The 16,205-nt window shown below is 32.0% G+C and overlaps 1 protein-coding gene across 8 annotated transcripts in view; it reads left to right on the top strand.

Moving 5' to 3' along the window:
- Window positions 1-6,464: 6,464 nt before the first annotated feature.
- The window catches only part of LOC108971063 (longitudinals lacking protein, isoforms J/P/Q/S/Z), a 64,073-nt gene continuing 54,332 nt past the window's right edge, over window positions 6,465-16,205 (top strand). For 2 of the 8 annotated variants that reach the window (XM_018936882.1, XM_018936876.1), the window contains exon 1: window positions 6,465-7,967. The gene's annotated coding sequence lies outside the window, so the exon portion shown is untranslated. The remainder of the gene's footprint in view (window positions 7,968-16,205) is intronic. The other 6 variants (XM_018936881.1, XM_018936875.1, XM_018936880.1 and 3 more) reach the window with 5 other exon arrangements.

The following is a 16,205-nucleotide window of genomic DNA, read 5'->3' as shown; positions in this document are numbered from 1 at the left end:
AAAAAAAAAGTAGAAAAAACAAAAGCAAATAGGAGTAAATCAATTAATGGCAAATGCTGCACCCATTACTATGTTTTTATACTCTTCTTTAATGAATCAGCAATCATTGATTAAAAAGCAGATTTCTGCCACCAAATTAACTGCTGTGGCTGAAATCTTTTACGACCTTCACACGCTTGGTTTCAGCACTTACACATTAGCGAGGAAAACTCGGTATTTTCCAAGTGTTTTTTGTACATTATTTAACACAACAACAACAGCTGGTTGCCGCCACTAGTTGTTTTTGGTGGCGTAAACGGAAAAAAAATTGTGAAAAAAACTTGAATTACTGTATGCATAATCAAATTAACGATTATTAAGGAATGAAATAACTGCCTTAAAATGTAAAAAATAAAATATTATAGAAATACAAATGAACAAACAAAAAATAATTCAATAAAAACCTAGCTATAACGAAGTGTAATGAGGAAGTTAGCAGAAGCAAGTTGAAAAATATTATTTTTTTCGTAATTTGTAAATTTGTATTTAAACAAATGTTAAAGTGTAAAAGAAAAATTTGATTTGGCACTCTTGGTAGCAATGTTTAATTCAATTTGCGTAGCATTACAACTTTTTGTTTGTTTGAAGTGTAATTATTTACGTTTTCGTTTTTCTTTTCACTCAAAAATCGAGCTTTATTTATTTTTATGCGTTTTGTAAAGTTAATTGTTTATTTTTACAACAACAACAATACTATAGTAGTAGTAGTTTAATATAATAGAAATATTGTAATTGAAAAGGGAAATACATCAAATAGTTTTGCTTTTCTTTTTTGCCGTAAAGACTGCGTTATACCAACCAAGAATGAATGAAACAAATAATTATTTTTAATAAATAAGAATTGAGAAAAAAACATAAATATACAAATGAAAACAAAAAATAAAAACAAAAAAATGCAAAACAATACTATTTACTATAACTGTAAAGTAAATGTGTATTATGTGAATTCACAAAGAACTCCCGTAAATGTAATTTAATGAAAATAAGCGAGGAAAAGTGAACAAAAAAATAACAAAACAGAAGTGAAAGTCAAAGTGAGGAAACTAGTTGATAAGCCAAATTACAAAACAAATTAATGAAGTTCTAGCAATAAAGGAAAAGCCTTAACATTTGAGTATATATTTAAATAAAATAAAAAACAAAAGTTAAAAATAAATGAATACAAAAACATTACAAAAGAAAACATGCTTGAAAATGATAGTTTACATACACACGTTCAACAATTTTTGGGACATGCAAGTGAGAGCAGAGGGAAAACAAATAAAAATGGGCAATTGAATAAAAGTGGGAAATTGAATAAAAGTGGGAAATTGAATATAAAGGGGAAATTATATAAAATTGGGAAATTAATCAAAGTGGGTGCAAAGTACTTGAGTCAGCAACCAACTATGTCATAAGGAAGGGATTCAAAGCGATTTATTTCATATCCATATTTTGAGCTTACAAAGACAATTTCTCCGAAAATCGAAAATTTTAAAAAAATAAATTGGTACTTTTTTATTTCTACGTGTGGTATCGACGCATGCGCTTGAAAAATTAAAAATTTATAAGAAAAATAAATTGGTCCCTCGTTTTACTGTGTGCATACAACAGTACATGTGCGCATGCAAAATAAAATTTCAATAAAAATTCAATTTCAAAATTCTGAACCCTTTTATTTTGTTTAAAAATCTTTTGGTCAATAGTCAACGCCTTCCAAAAAAAAAAAAATATTATTTATTTATTTAATAGGCTATTGTTTGGCGTTCTCGCACTATTATCTCCACACAAACAAAAGTTGTATGTAAAAATACCGAAAACTACTAACATATTAGCAATAATTAAAAAATATATATACATACATATATAAAAAAAAGTAGTACACTTGCATATACATAAATACATAACATACATATAAACATACTTACATTCAAGTAGTATATAGTGTATATGTAAAAAATGAACTTTCAGTAGGCAATAAATAGATTGTCGAAAATTACAATAAATTATTGGTTGTTTTACTTTTTGGTTCACTTGCTTTTTGCAGTTAAGTACATCTGTGTTCTCTTTGAAGTTAAAATTTATACTCTCTTATCGCTTTTTTGTATTTAAAAGCAATTTTATTTTAAATTTCATATTCGCAGAATAGACAATTTTTTGGCGGCTGTTGTTTACACCTTCACACTTCTAAATTAGACGCTATGAAAATCGACTGCCACACTTATATTATAGTTTTTAATTATTTCGGTTCTTGCTGACGAACTGGTCAATCAGCTGAGACAATTAGTTTTTGGATATTTTTTCCGATAGCCTTACAGATTTTTAGTCTTTCTCCGTGTATAAATTTGAATTTGAACACTTTTGTAGACGTAATTTAACTTACGAAATTAATCGGTAGTTTACAACCTTTTTGTGAACGATTATTTGTGATTAAAATCAAGAAGGACTTCAGTTAATAATTTTGATTTAAAATATATTTCAATTTTCTAATACTCTGACTTCGAAAAATGTTTTTCCAAATAATATTAATAATGTTTATTTTAAGACTGTCTCTTATACACATCTAGATGTGTATAAGAGACAGATATAATAGTTGCACATAAATGAAGTTAGCTTTGTGTGAAAACAAATTTAAATTAAAAATTAATAACCTACATATTCTAAAATTCCCAAATTTTCTAATTAAAAACTCGCAACCTTGCTCGCATTTAATAATTTCAAAATCTTTAGAACAAAACTCTATGGTATTTACAGCAATTGGTGGAAATATATTTTTCACCGAGAAAATACGGTTTTCTGATTAAATTGTTATTAATTATTAATTTAATGAGGGTTTAATTTCTAAATTAAGGTATTATAAATAAGGTCTAACTTCTAAAATTTCTTTAGTTTGCAATTGAAATGTATTTTGGAATATCGGATTCGGCTAAATAGTGAAAAATATTGTGGGCACTAAAATCGACAAGGAAAAATTAAAAAAAAATATTTGAAGATTTACAAAAGCATTGAAAAACGATGCTGATTGAGTGGAAAATATATATCTAACTGAGCTTAAAATATTGTTGAGATTTTTCTGATTTATCTAAATATTAAATCCAGTTGTCTCTTGGAACATCTTAACAGATTAAGATCACCTCAATTAAAAATATGAAACTAAAGCAGATTTTAGGTTGTTTTTAAGTGAAAGTAATTTTTAAAAAACATTTTATAGATAATAATATTTCCATTGCATCAATAATTTATAAGTTATTTTGGTCGGCATTTGTTGGAAAATCTTTTCATCGATGAACTTTTTATTTCAATGTAATATATATTAAAAATGCCATACAAGGAAGAGTAAAGAGTTCATACATGGAAGGGGTAAATTATTTATGTTTAAGTATACATTGTGCTCTTATGTTTATTTTTCTTGTAGGTTTACAGCGTCTGAAATTGTAATAAGATTTATTATGTATTATTATGTAATAAGATTTATTGCAATTAGTTATTAGTAATTTAGTTATTGATATGACGTTTTCGACATCTTCCAAGCCCTTTTAGCTTACGAAAATATTTTAGCCTAAAATTTATGGTTTTTAATTACTTTCAATTCATAAATGAGTCTTCAAAACTATTTTTTAACGTGTTGACAAATATTTTTTATACTCCCATTAAGCTTTTTCCATTATCATTTTAATTGAATTCAGTTTGATAGACATAAAGCAATGGCTAATAATGAGACTATGCCTTAAATTATAAATTCAACTGGACACAATCTCATATTTACAAATAAATCAAGATACATACATGCATTGCTATTATATCAACTAATAATACATACATATGTACAAGAAAACATACGTATAAGCATACAGACACTTTAAGAAATTAAATATAGCAAATATGTGAGAGATCGAAAAATTTAGAGAAAGAAATATGGAAAATTAGAATTGTTTGAAATTAAATGAAACCGAACTGAAAAGCTATCAACACAAAAGTATGTATGTAGATGAAGCGAAAAATAAATAAATAATAATAATAAAGAGAAAGACTTCAGCCAAGTGATTATCTTGATAAGCAAAGCTACTTTTAAGTGAAATTTAAAATAAATATAGGGCTTTAAAAATAAATTAAAAAAAAAATGTGAAAGGAAATGAAACACGAAGCGCAATAAAGAAAGAAAACAGTTTTTGGTAATTAGTATTGAGCAAAAGTTAATACAAAGAAAACACACTATAGCATCAAGAATAGTAGAAAAAGTTGGAGATTTCTTACGGTATTCGAGTTTAGGGACATGAAATGAGGGAATATCTTTGTATGTACTTAAAAATTCGTTGCGAGAAATCATATGATTATTTGAATACCTATAAAAGTGCTTAAGTATATACATACAAATATTCGATTCGATTAATGGTTAATGCAAGTGGGCTTGTTGAGCACCTGAATATGACATATAACGGTTGTGTGTGATCGATTGCTAAACAATTTCATAATATTTTCGAAAAAAAAGTGGAATTTACTTTAAATATGGCAAATTTGGTAATAACTTTAAGTGCTTTCAGGAAGAAAAAAGCAAAATGAGAAATAACGGTATAAATAAATGATTTAGTACGAGAGAAAGACGTCAAATTGAAGCGAAAGTAAATATAAGAAAATTGCAATAGGTATATAATTGATGAGAATAAAATCATTTTGTGAAAAAGTAAGCATTGTCGTTTCCTTCCTGTTCTTTATTGGCGTAGATACCGATTACGGAGTTATAACTGAGTTAACAATAGCGCGCCAGTCTTCTTCCTTTCCACTGCCAATTGGAGATTCCAAGTTTAGCCAGGTATTCTCCACCTGGTCTTTTCAACGGAGTGTCGGTCTTCCTCTTTCTCTGTTTCGCCTGGCGGAGCGACTGCTCGGTATTCATCGTTGCCAATGCGCAAAGGACCATAAATCTTTCGCAGAAGACTCTCGAAAACTCGTAACGTAAAATTTGATCTTTGTTCGTCGAGAGAGGACTTTAATTCTCAATTGAATACTCAGTCCAAAGTAGCACCTGTGAGCAAGAGTTATTTTGCGTTAGATTTCGAGGCTGACATTGTTGTTGGTGTTAATACTGGTTGCAACATACATAGACGAAATTATGTACGACTTCAAAGTAATCACTTTTAACAGTGACGTGGGTCCCAAGTCGCGAGTGCGACGTTTGTGATGACAGAAGATATTTCATCTGGTCTTCTCCTGGAGTAGATTGAAGAAGTCACACGATAGGAAGTCGCCTTACCTGAAATCTCGTTTGGTATCGATGGGCTCGATGAGTCCTTCCTGATCCTGATGGAGCTTTTGGTATTGCTCACCGTTAGTTTACAGAGTAGTAATAGTTTTGCGGGATACCAATTTCAGACATCGCGGCATAAAGGCGGTTCCTTTCGTGTTGTCAAAAGCAGCTTAAGAGGTGATGTGTGTTGATAGTCTTTTCAAGGGTATTTTCCAACATTTGGGGTGTGATGAATATCTGGTCAGCTGTCAGTTCTTCTCATCCCGTATTTGAATATTCTTTAGACGAGTAATTGCTATTCGAAGTCCTTCATAATCAGGCAATGGAACATTTGAACCATTTTCATCGATTAGGGAATCGGGTTCATCACCTCCCGGTGTTATGCTTTCACTACCATTCAGCAGGCTGGAGAGTGTTTTCGCAGAAATCTCGAGCATTACCTCTAACGGCATTATTGTTTTGAAAAGGACCTCAACAAGCGATGGCTTTTCTATGAATACGGTCTTTAAAAAAAAAAAAATAACAACAAGAAAAAACGTTAACTTCGGTTGCACCGAAGCTATGAGATCCTTCAGAAATACAAAAGATTTCTTACAAGAATTTGATTTTTTTCTTTCAAAATTTTAGATCGATATCTCAAAAACTGAGGCACTAGTTCGCGTAAGTGTAAATATACGGGCATGGCTAAACCGTCTCTAGTTGTCATGATGATAATTTTTACAAACTTTTTTAGGGTCTGGGGGTTACAAAGTTAATATAACTTGTGTAGGGTATAAAAATTGATTTGATTTCAACACTTTATTTTGACAATTTTTGGAGCTGATGACCGTATTTTTTAATAAATATAATTATTCTACGAGCACAAGGGAATTAACAGTCTGAAAATCGTAGTCAGAGAGATGTCTGCATTTGAAGTACGCACGATTTTAGACAAACCCAACACTTTAGCTGCCAACGATTGATTAATTTAGATCTCACAAATATATACAGTATTTTGAATCTTAGTCCACCTCATGAAACACCGCTGAACCCTACTTTGCCGACATCATTAATGGCAGCTGATGCATTCACATCGTTACCGACAACAGCTGTGAACGCCAACCTCAACAAAGCAACAACAACATATAGAAAAAAATAAGCTAGAATGGCGGAACAAAAAGCAGTCGCAAAAAGTTCTGTTGTTTTTGCGTGAAATTATTTGGCTTCGCATACAGAGAACGAAGCCAGCATCAACGAATAGCGTTGCAGCGGCAGCAGCGACTGCCAATCGTATTTGTGAATTCGAGGGAATTGGAAGTGAATTTAACGGGCGCTCATAGTAGCTTTGCTTTGCGCGCTATCTGAAAGCGTCAGTCAGAATATAACGGTACGCGACTTCGGTACTTATAATTTTAATGTATCAGCGGAAGTCGGAAGTTGTAAAAACAAAATTATGAAAGAATGTAGTGACAGTGGGGTAGAGCGAGAAAACTTAATTAACTAAAAGCCGTAATTTGCTGCCTGTGTTTGTGTTAAAGAGACACAGTGATTTTAATTGAGAGAATTGCGATACAAAATTATGTAGTGAAAAACAGGCTTAAGTGGTGTGGAATTCAATTAAAAACATACGCAGACAGGTAGTATTATTAAACTAAGAAATACATTAATAATTAATGTATATGGAGTAGAACAGCTGCAAGAGTGAGCCGTGGCAGCTAATAAAAAAAAATAATAAAAATAATTAATTCATGTGAAATTCAAAAAAATTTTATACATACATACATGCATGTACATATGTACATATTTGAATAAAAAGGCGCATAAAGTTTGACATTCAGAAAACAACAGTTACGTCGACTTTGTGATGACAACAACAACAACAACAGCAGCAACAAGCACGAGTGTACAATTATTTTGATGAAATTATTTTGCAAGATATGTTTTTTTGGTTTTGTTGTTGCTTTTGCCAAAAACGATAAAAGTCATTCATTCAACGTTGTTTTTGTGCTCACTTTTTATTGCCGTTCTGATTATTTCGTTGTTGGTGTGCTTTTTTGTTATTGAATGAATATTTCCGGGTTTAATGACACATCTGCTGAATTTATAAAATTAAGTATATGCATGTATTTGGCATATACATACACACAAACATACATATGTGCAAATATTTTTTATTTCTTTTAAATTATTAAGCGTTTATTTTAATTGTGTGTTCTCTTTCTCGTCTGATGCTGGCATTGCAGATGCTATAAGTAAGCTTGAAAAATAACAGTAATTAAAACAAATAACAATTCATCACAAACAACAAATACCAATACATAATTATGCTAAAATATATATTTCTGTGTGTATATAAAAATATATAAAACGCGCATACAAAACTCACAAACTGAAAAACAGTTGCCACAACAACACATTGCGGAATAATTTATAAATGTATAAATTATTAAATATAATGTGCATTATGTGCATAGTTTCAATATGAAATTTCATTATTAAAGGCTTTGCAATCGGCGGAAAAAGTGACAGTGATTGTGTGACAAGTGACGTAATCGTACGCCAACATTAATAAACACAAAAATATTTCCCTTTTCACTTGTAATTGAGAACAAAGCGCTTTATTCAAACAAACAAAAAAAAAATTGTGAAAAAACGCAGTTATTTTAAAAGGCAGACACATTTAGCGCGAAAAAAACTGCGAAAAAATCTCAGTAAAATATAACAGGTGAGTAACACAAGATAATAACGCTTATTGACATTAAAACTGTTATATTTTTATTTTTAAATAAGTTGCTGCGCATACTTGTTTTTGTGCACAACAACAATGAGTGCCAGTCTGGGGTGGGTAGGCGGTGCGCCGCTGCAGCTGAGGCAAATGCTTCCGCCTTTGGACAGCTGTTAAATAATTTTATAAAATAATAAATACATTTTTGCATTTCCTTCCGTCACATTTTCCCATATTTCAGGCTCAATTTTTGTATGTGTCTGTTCGTTTGCAGTGCATGAGTAAGATGCGAGTTTTTTCTTCTTTTTTTTTCAAATCATAATTGGAGTTAATGCAATGCTAATTTTAGCGTGTCGGTTAATAAATTAATGTAATAAAGTTAATAAATAAATACAAAAGTAGAAAGCAGCAAAAACGTTTAAAATCGAAGTTGTATCACCTTTCAACCACAAGAACTTTCCTTTGATCGGTGAGTTTGTATGTCAGTTAAATGCTATGGTTGCCCGATCTGGAAAATTTCTTCAGATATTTTAGCCTTGCTTAGAACAATAATCCATTCAAAATTTCGTATTTTTACCTCAAATAAAACAGTTTTCCATACAATACTTTGATTTTGATCGTTCAGTTTGTATGACATCTACATATGTACATATATGTACATATGCTATAGTCGTTCTGACGAATGAGCAGCCTCTTGGAGGGAAATGGACGCGTGCGAAATTTCAGAGTGATATCTCAGAAACTGAGAGTAATTTTATCAAATACGGTCGAAGTCAGTTCAAGTTTGGGTTTAAATTTATGAATTTCATCAAAATGGAAATAAACAATTTTTATTGCTTTCCTTATTCAAATCTTTGTTTATTTTTTTATGTATTTTTTATTTATTAATATACTTTTTGATTTATTAAAAAGAGTCAATAAACTCATATTTAATTATATAAAAATGTCATGTCGAAATTATGTCTGTACATACCTCAAATACACCTCAATGTTCCTATTCAAGAAGAAAAAATATAAATAAATAAATCAGATGTTCTGTGAAGGAGTATAAACATATAATGTATAGAGGAAAATTTTCGTATATTAATATCTACTACCTCCGGGAATGAGCTGGTTGATGAGCTTGTCCACTCCATAACATCCATTGACGAGTTAGGACCTGAACCCTTCATCGAGGTGGGTATAAAAGAGCAAGGAAGCAGAGGTATTGGCAACAACTCCAAGGCATACGCCACGCCTAATAGGGGGCTACAACCTCAGCAGTTTTAAATATATAATCAACCTCCTTAGAGAAGAATGCCACTGCACTTATACAGCATGCGTAAATTTTAGCTTCTTGCGTAAATTGCCGATTCTGCGACAGGGAAACTGAAACACCAGAACACTTGTTAATAGACTGCATAGCAGCCTGCAGACGCAGGTTGAAGGCTCTTGACTCTTGGCTAGGGCACAATATTAATAATAATAATATACTATATAGTAAGTTTGTTATTGTTTACAAAATGGTTTTTCAAGTTCACTACATAGGATTTAGATAGTTTAATTATTATGCCTACCTACACTTTTGTAAAGAGACATTCGTATAGCTTATCTTATCAAACTTGATTACATAACGCTTGTAGACTAATATTTCTTGCTACAATATAACAAATCTTTCCATTGTAACGTTGGCTCCTAAAAAAGGTAAAGTACCCGCTCGTTAACCGCGATAGATTAAAATCGGCGATAACATAGTTGAGGCGATTACTTAGGCTTATCCAGGAGCTCAAAAAATGGAGATTAGGATACATCCACTAACAGTCGCTCATGACGCCCTTTGTTTACCTATACAATTTACATGACTGTTTGAGAACTCTTCCAAATTGAAAATTCTCATTCTTTATTTTTGGGAAGGTACATTTAAAGAGTTCCAGATTTTCAAAAAGTTGTAATGTTTTGAATTTCAAAAATAGGGGTTTACATACATACATATATCGAGTGTAACGATTAAGCAGAGCGTACTATAATTATTATCATCAGGTGTAACTTGTATCATCCAAAAACAAATTTCTGACTGATCAATTATTTAAAAAAAAATAAATTTTGAAGCGCAACAATATAGATAAGGGGTTGTTCAAGTATTACTTCAAGCATTTTTTCTTTTTGCGCTAAATTCAAATGTACACAACAGGCTGATACGTATTTGGTAACCCAGAAGAAATACAAAATTGCGTTAGGTAACCAAAGGCAAAATCCCGGAAAATTGTAATCCTAACTAAGGGTTGCAAATATTGCATTGGAAAAATAACTGAATTAACATTTATTTATTAAAAAAAAACATCAACAATTTTAATCCCAAAAACCGAATTGAAAAAATTACATCCAAATACCGAAATTATAAAAGAAATTTTAATTCAAATACCAGATTAAAAAAAGTAATCTCAAACACCGGATCGAATAATAGCAATAATTTTAATCCCCAGCTTATAAATGAAAGTTTAAAAAAATAATTTTTTTTTTAGAATTTTCAATATTTTCGCGGTTGCGTGCTTCGTGTTAAACCCACATAATTCATAGTTTTTGAAAAGGCATTTACCATGCTCGCTTCTACATTATAAATATGCCGATATGTACATATGCATGTGAAAATAATTTCTCACTATTTTTGTTGTTCTTGCATTTGTTGCTAATGTAGCCGTTCGGTTGATTAGTTGGTTTTCGGTTGTGTTGCACGTGCAGCGAGGTCGCATGGCTTTGCTTTCCCCTTCGTTGTGTGCGCACTTGTTGTTTAGTAAATACATACACACATGCATAACATACTGAATATGCGGATAGTCTGTATATATACATATGTATGTCTGTATGTATGTATTGATGTTTGCTTGTTTGTTGCTGTTGTTGTTTCTGTCTGCGATTTGTTTTTATCCCCAGTTTCCTCTTAGGTTTTTTGTTTTCATAACGGTATTCGTGCGCCGCCGTTCTGCCGCTACTAATACCGTCGCAAAGTCGCTACGTAACGCTAGCGCTAGTCGCTACAGCAAACACCCAAGAGCATATGCATACATAAATATCTACAAATGTTCGCATGTTGTTATTAAATCTGTTCGTCAATATGTATGTATGTGTATTTGTTGTTATTATTGTTACTATTATTACTATTTGATATGTTGTGAGTTATTATTATTGTTGTTCGACATTTTCATGCCGCATGTGCACATGCATGCTGCTACCGAAATTTGTTATACTTGTTGTTGTTATTGTAAATTCGGGCACAAACCTACACTGGGCCACAAACTTCACGTATTATATAAACAAATACAATTATACATACTAACATAGCTATCGGCATATCTAGTTAAGAGCACGCGTCGTGCCTGTGCGACTGCGATTTGTCGGCCGTCGTGTGTGCATGCAGGCACACCGAACTATGCGCATATATGTATATGCGCGTGTGTGTGTGAATGTTTGTCGCTATGCGGGTTGACTAATTCAAGTTCAATGCCCAAAAAAACGTGCTCAGTAAGCAATGACGACAACAGCACCAACAACAACAACAACCGCTATAATAGCACCAACAATACTATGACGGCATGGCATAACAAACACGAAACAACAACAACTACAAAGTGTAAAAACAAAAACCATCGCCTGCCCACTTGTTTAGTGGGGCATTATTGGGGTAGTATTGGACAGACGGCTGTTGATTTTGGCTTTTCACTTAACTGGCGTGCTGTGGCCTGGCGTGGCGTATAAATTTGGCACATTTCGAACAGCTGATGGCCACGCGCATACCGGCGGCTCGCAAATGCAATTCACGTGCATAGAAATTAATGTGTCTACCTATGATTTGTGTGTATGTATTTATGAAGGTTCATACATATGTGCTTATTAAATACTCTTTTATTTTGATTTCAATAGTATCTTAATTGGATTTTATAAATTGTATGCCATGAGTACATAAGTACTTATGTACGAATATATAGGCAATACAAAATATGTTTGTATAATATTGTACAGAATTCGAATATTATAATATATTAAAAGAGTTTCAATATTATCGAAAACGATACAGTACTCTTTCATATTATTTTATTAGCGATTTATCCGAATCAGTTCGCATAAGCATTAGTGGCTCTTTGATTTGACCTTGATTGAATTCGAAAGTTACAGTACGAACACCTGTTTAACTGTCCAATATTAGTTGACTATACATACATATATTACATTGGTTGAATGTACCCAATATACAGTCGAACGACACGACTACAACGAAGTTTTTTTTATAACGAATTAATTTATAGAAAACTACAATTATATTAAATTTTTAGTACATTTTGCTCTCTTGATAAGGAAAACTTATAGCGATGTTTTCTATAAAATTTTTTTCTACGCCTATTTTTCAATGAATTTTATTTTGACCCCATTGACCTCTAGATGAGCTTTATTTCGCTTCTTGGTTCTTACCAAAGAAAGGACGAATATATTTAGTTTGTCCCGATTTTAAAATTTTATGATGTAAGTCAATAAGTGTGGTGTCATGACCAGAATCCTTATGGTGACTGATAATATGACAGTATTGGAAAAGCTTAAATTACTTGTTATTGAGAAATGAAGATAATAGCAATGCTTCGAGGAAATAAAATCGCTCAATTTGGATTATAGGTTCAACAAAAAAACACGAAGGTAAGCTAAATTTGCTTAATATGGTTTTTGAAGCCAGACAAAAAGTTAATTTCTCAAAAATTTTATTCTTAACCTATAGTAAAACAGCTCTAAGTTAAGAGGGGTAAAGTTTTTAAGGAAACAATTTTTTTTTTTTTGCTAATTTATTTCTTAAATATGGATTGAGTAATTTAATTCGGACCTTTTGTACATTATTGATCATACTTTTGACAATACAGGGTAACAGAGCTTCTCCGAGAACGTCTTGAGGCAAAAACTCTCTCCGGTGTTCAACATAACTCAGCTGAAAATTAACCGAAAATAAAAAACCAGGAAAAAATTATCAAATTATAATCAAATCCTCCCCCCATCGTTCTCTGTTTTTTTTTTTTCATTTTTCATTTAAAGAAAACTGCTATTTTTGACTAAAAACTTCCGCCATTTTGTGAATGGACAGACACCCTTAATGTACAAAAAAAAAAAAATGCTACAATAGGTTACAAAAAGGTTATTTATTTTAAAGATTGCGAATTAGAAATGGATGAATTAAAATATTTTTTAATAAAATTTCAATACTTTATTTTAGCGAAGTGTCTTATAATTTTGGGTAACTTTTTATGTTGTTCATTGTGGGCGTTTTTTACATGTCGGGTCCCAAACCCAACACACAACCCTATGGAGGGGATGTTTCACCTTCTCACTTTAGCTCGCCGTTAAACGGATGTTCTTTGGCTACCCAGAGGGTACTTGGCCAAAGACCGGAAGTCGTGAGCTGCTTGAACCATATGCAAAAGAATCGTTTCAGGCCACTCTCAAGTGAATGGAGAACTTAGATATCTGTCTTCACTTCCGTGAACTTCTATACAGGAAGAGGGGGACGTCCACTCCGTTAGGAGGACTATGTGGAGAAGGACCTGACTTTGTTTGAAATCTCCAATTGGCGCCAACTTGCGAAAAGAAGAAACGATTGGCGCGTTGTTGTTAGCTCGGTTATAACTGCGTCCGGTTTCTACGCCAGTAAAGAAGAGGAATTTTGTATGTTTTAAACATGCTGCCCCTGGGAAAACTAAATTAGCTTTTAATCGACATTTGTGCATTCATCGGATATTTTAAACGCGTTTTTAGCTATTTCTAGGTTAGGTTAAACTAATAGGCCAATAAGCCATGCATATACCAGCTTTGGTCCTTTGCGATAGTAGATGGTGGTCATTTGCTAGATCCAGGAGGCGAATTTTAACAGACTATGCGGTCTCATTATCGATACCTCCTCCAGTATATGACACCCAGATGCCTACAGCGTAGTCTTGCCAATGCGGGACAAGCTTTTGCAGTTTTTTACCCAGGTAGCTCGTTCGACCGGGTTTTGATTTTCTTTATCGTGCTTCAGCACAGATCGTCATATAAACAATACATCAGTTTCCCAATGTTGATCACATTTTCGGATGTTAGCCGTACATCATTATTGGCAATCTCGGCCACTATTTCATTGCCCTCGATGCCTTTGCGGCCCGGCATTTGTAGGTTAAGGTCTAATAAAAAAATTTAATCAAACTTGGTAAAATGATGTATTCTAATCTAATCAAGAATTTTTATGCAACAATGTATGTTTTGTATATGAAAGTTAGTTAGTAAACGAGCAAGAATTGTGCAAATTCCAGAATATCAATCGCCCAAGATACTTCCCAGTTTGTATCTTTTTATTATTTCTCATTATTTATAAATGCGCGAGGCTAAGTAAATCTATAAAAACACATGGAATGTGCGAATATTTATGAAATTATTGGGTTTGGAGGTATACACAACAATTGGTAAGTATTTATGTGTGTACACGCGAGTTTACTTATTTTTATGCCGTTATACTGTGGGGTGTTAAGTATTTTGAAGGCAGCAATAAAGCCTTTTATGCGAGACAAAAACCTTTCAATTTGTTGTATAGTATAACAGGTGTGTTACATATTTACACTTTTTTGCTATATACATACATATGTATGTAGATATGTATATACTTGCGAACACACACACATGCATTGAAATTTCGTTGCGTTCATGATGTTGGCTACGCATTTTTTGCTTAAACAATTTGCACACATATTTTGTTGTTGCATTCATAAATATAAAATTACGAAATTTCCATCAAAAGCAGGAAATTAAATTTTTATAAAGCGTAGAAATATGGAATAAGGCGAAAAATAGCAAAAAAAATGCGAATAAAAATAAGTAGAAACAACAAATAAGTAAACTGACAACAAAAACTAGCCTCTCCTTGAATTAAATTCAATTAAAATATTTTTATCATTCGAAATAAATTTGTAGTACAGATATTTATAAGTGTTTATAATACATACATATATATGTACAAACATATGTATGTACATGCATAGCAAGTATGTATGCGCTTCTAGCAAGCGCGCGATATGCCTGTGTGAGTGTGTGTGTTTATTTGCATTTATGCAGTTATTATGCATGTGTGTGTGTGTAGAGAAATATTATTATAAAAAATCACCTACAAAAATGAGCTGTAGTAACAAAATTGAAACACAACAACAACAAATTGTGCATAAAAAGCACCGCAATTTTACTATTAAAAAGCTGACTGATATAAAAAATACGTAAACAACAACAACAACAAAATTAATTTACTGCGAAAAAAGCTAATAAAGCGTAGTACTACGAAAAAGCAAAGCAAAAATGAAAAAAAAAAACAAAAAATCAAAAAGTAACAAAACCAACAAAGATACAAAAAACCAAGCAAGAACAAAGCAAATTGAAAATAATGAAAAACTTGAAGTGAAATCCCCTTGAGATTTTTGCTCGTAAAATTCATAAAAAGTCGTTGAATAGCACAATAGCAAAACACCAAGTAGAAATCGACTTTTTCCGCCATATTTACTACTATAGTTAAGAGTGCACTTTTTTCGGGTTTTTTGAAATGCAATAAAATATGGAGAATAATTTTAGCAATTACTTGCTCTAATGAAGTAAGAAAAAAGTTAATTGAATTTCGTAGGAAAAGAAAACATTTCGGTTTGCAATTTAGTTTGGCAGTTACTGTACCCCAACTATTATAAAGAATTTTTTTTATATACAGTTAGAATTTTCAAATAATCGATTTTTATTTATTTTTTTCTCAAGTACGGTTGTTTTATTGTTCATTACAGTAGGCGCGTCTAACAGTAGGCTGATTCTTGATTTTTATCAATCACATTTTGTTTAGTTTTGTTTATAATGTTACGTTAGTTAAAAAATTTCCCTTCAGAGATAATAATTCTGATAAGCACTTTCGCAGTTCATTCAGCGTACTGCTTTTATCTGCTTTTGAGCGAGTTTTGAAGCAGGAAATTTTCGGAGAGTGATAAAGACGTTAGTAGAAGTATCACGTGACTGGTTTTCATAATGATATATGTATGTACATACAGTATAATCCGAATATAACGACCTCGCTTACAGCGTCCGACCGCTTTTAGCGACGTAAACGCAACTTAAAGTTTGGTTTTAGTACAAATTTTTGAAAAAAACATTGCTTAAAGCGTCACCGTTTTTAGCGACATACCGGCTTTAGCGACGTAATTTCACGAAATTTTAAGATAAATTTACTGG

Source organism: Bactrocera latifrons, unplaced genomic scaffold (assembly GCF_001853355.1).
Source record: "Bactrocera latifrons isolate USDA-ARS-PBARC rearing strain unplaced genomic scaffold, ASM185335v1 scaffold_32, whole genome shotgun sequence".
In the NCBI taxonomy this organism is placed as follows: Eukaryota; Metazoa; Arthropoda; class Insecta; order Diptera; family Tephritidae; genus Bactrocera; species Bactrocera latifrons.
The sequence above is the reverse complement of the archived record's forward strand: the minus strand, read 5'-3'. Positions and strand labels throughout refer to the sequence as shown.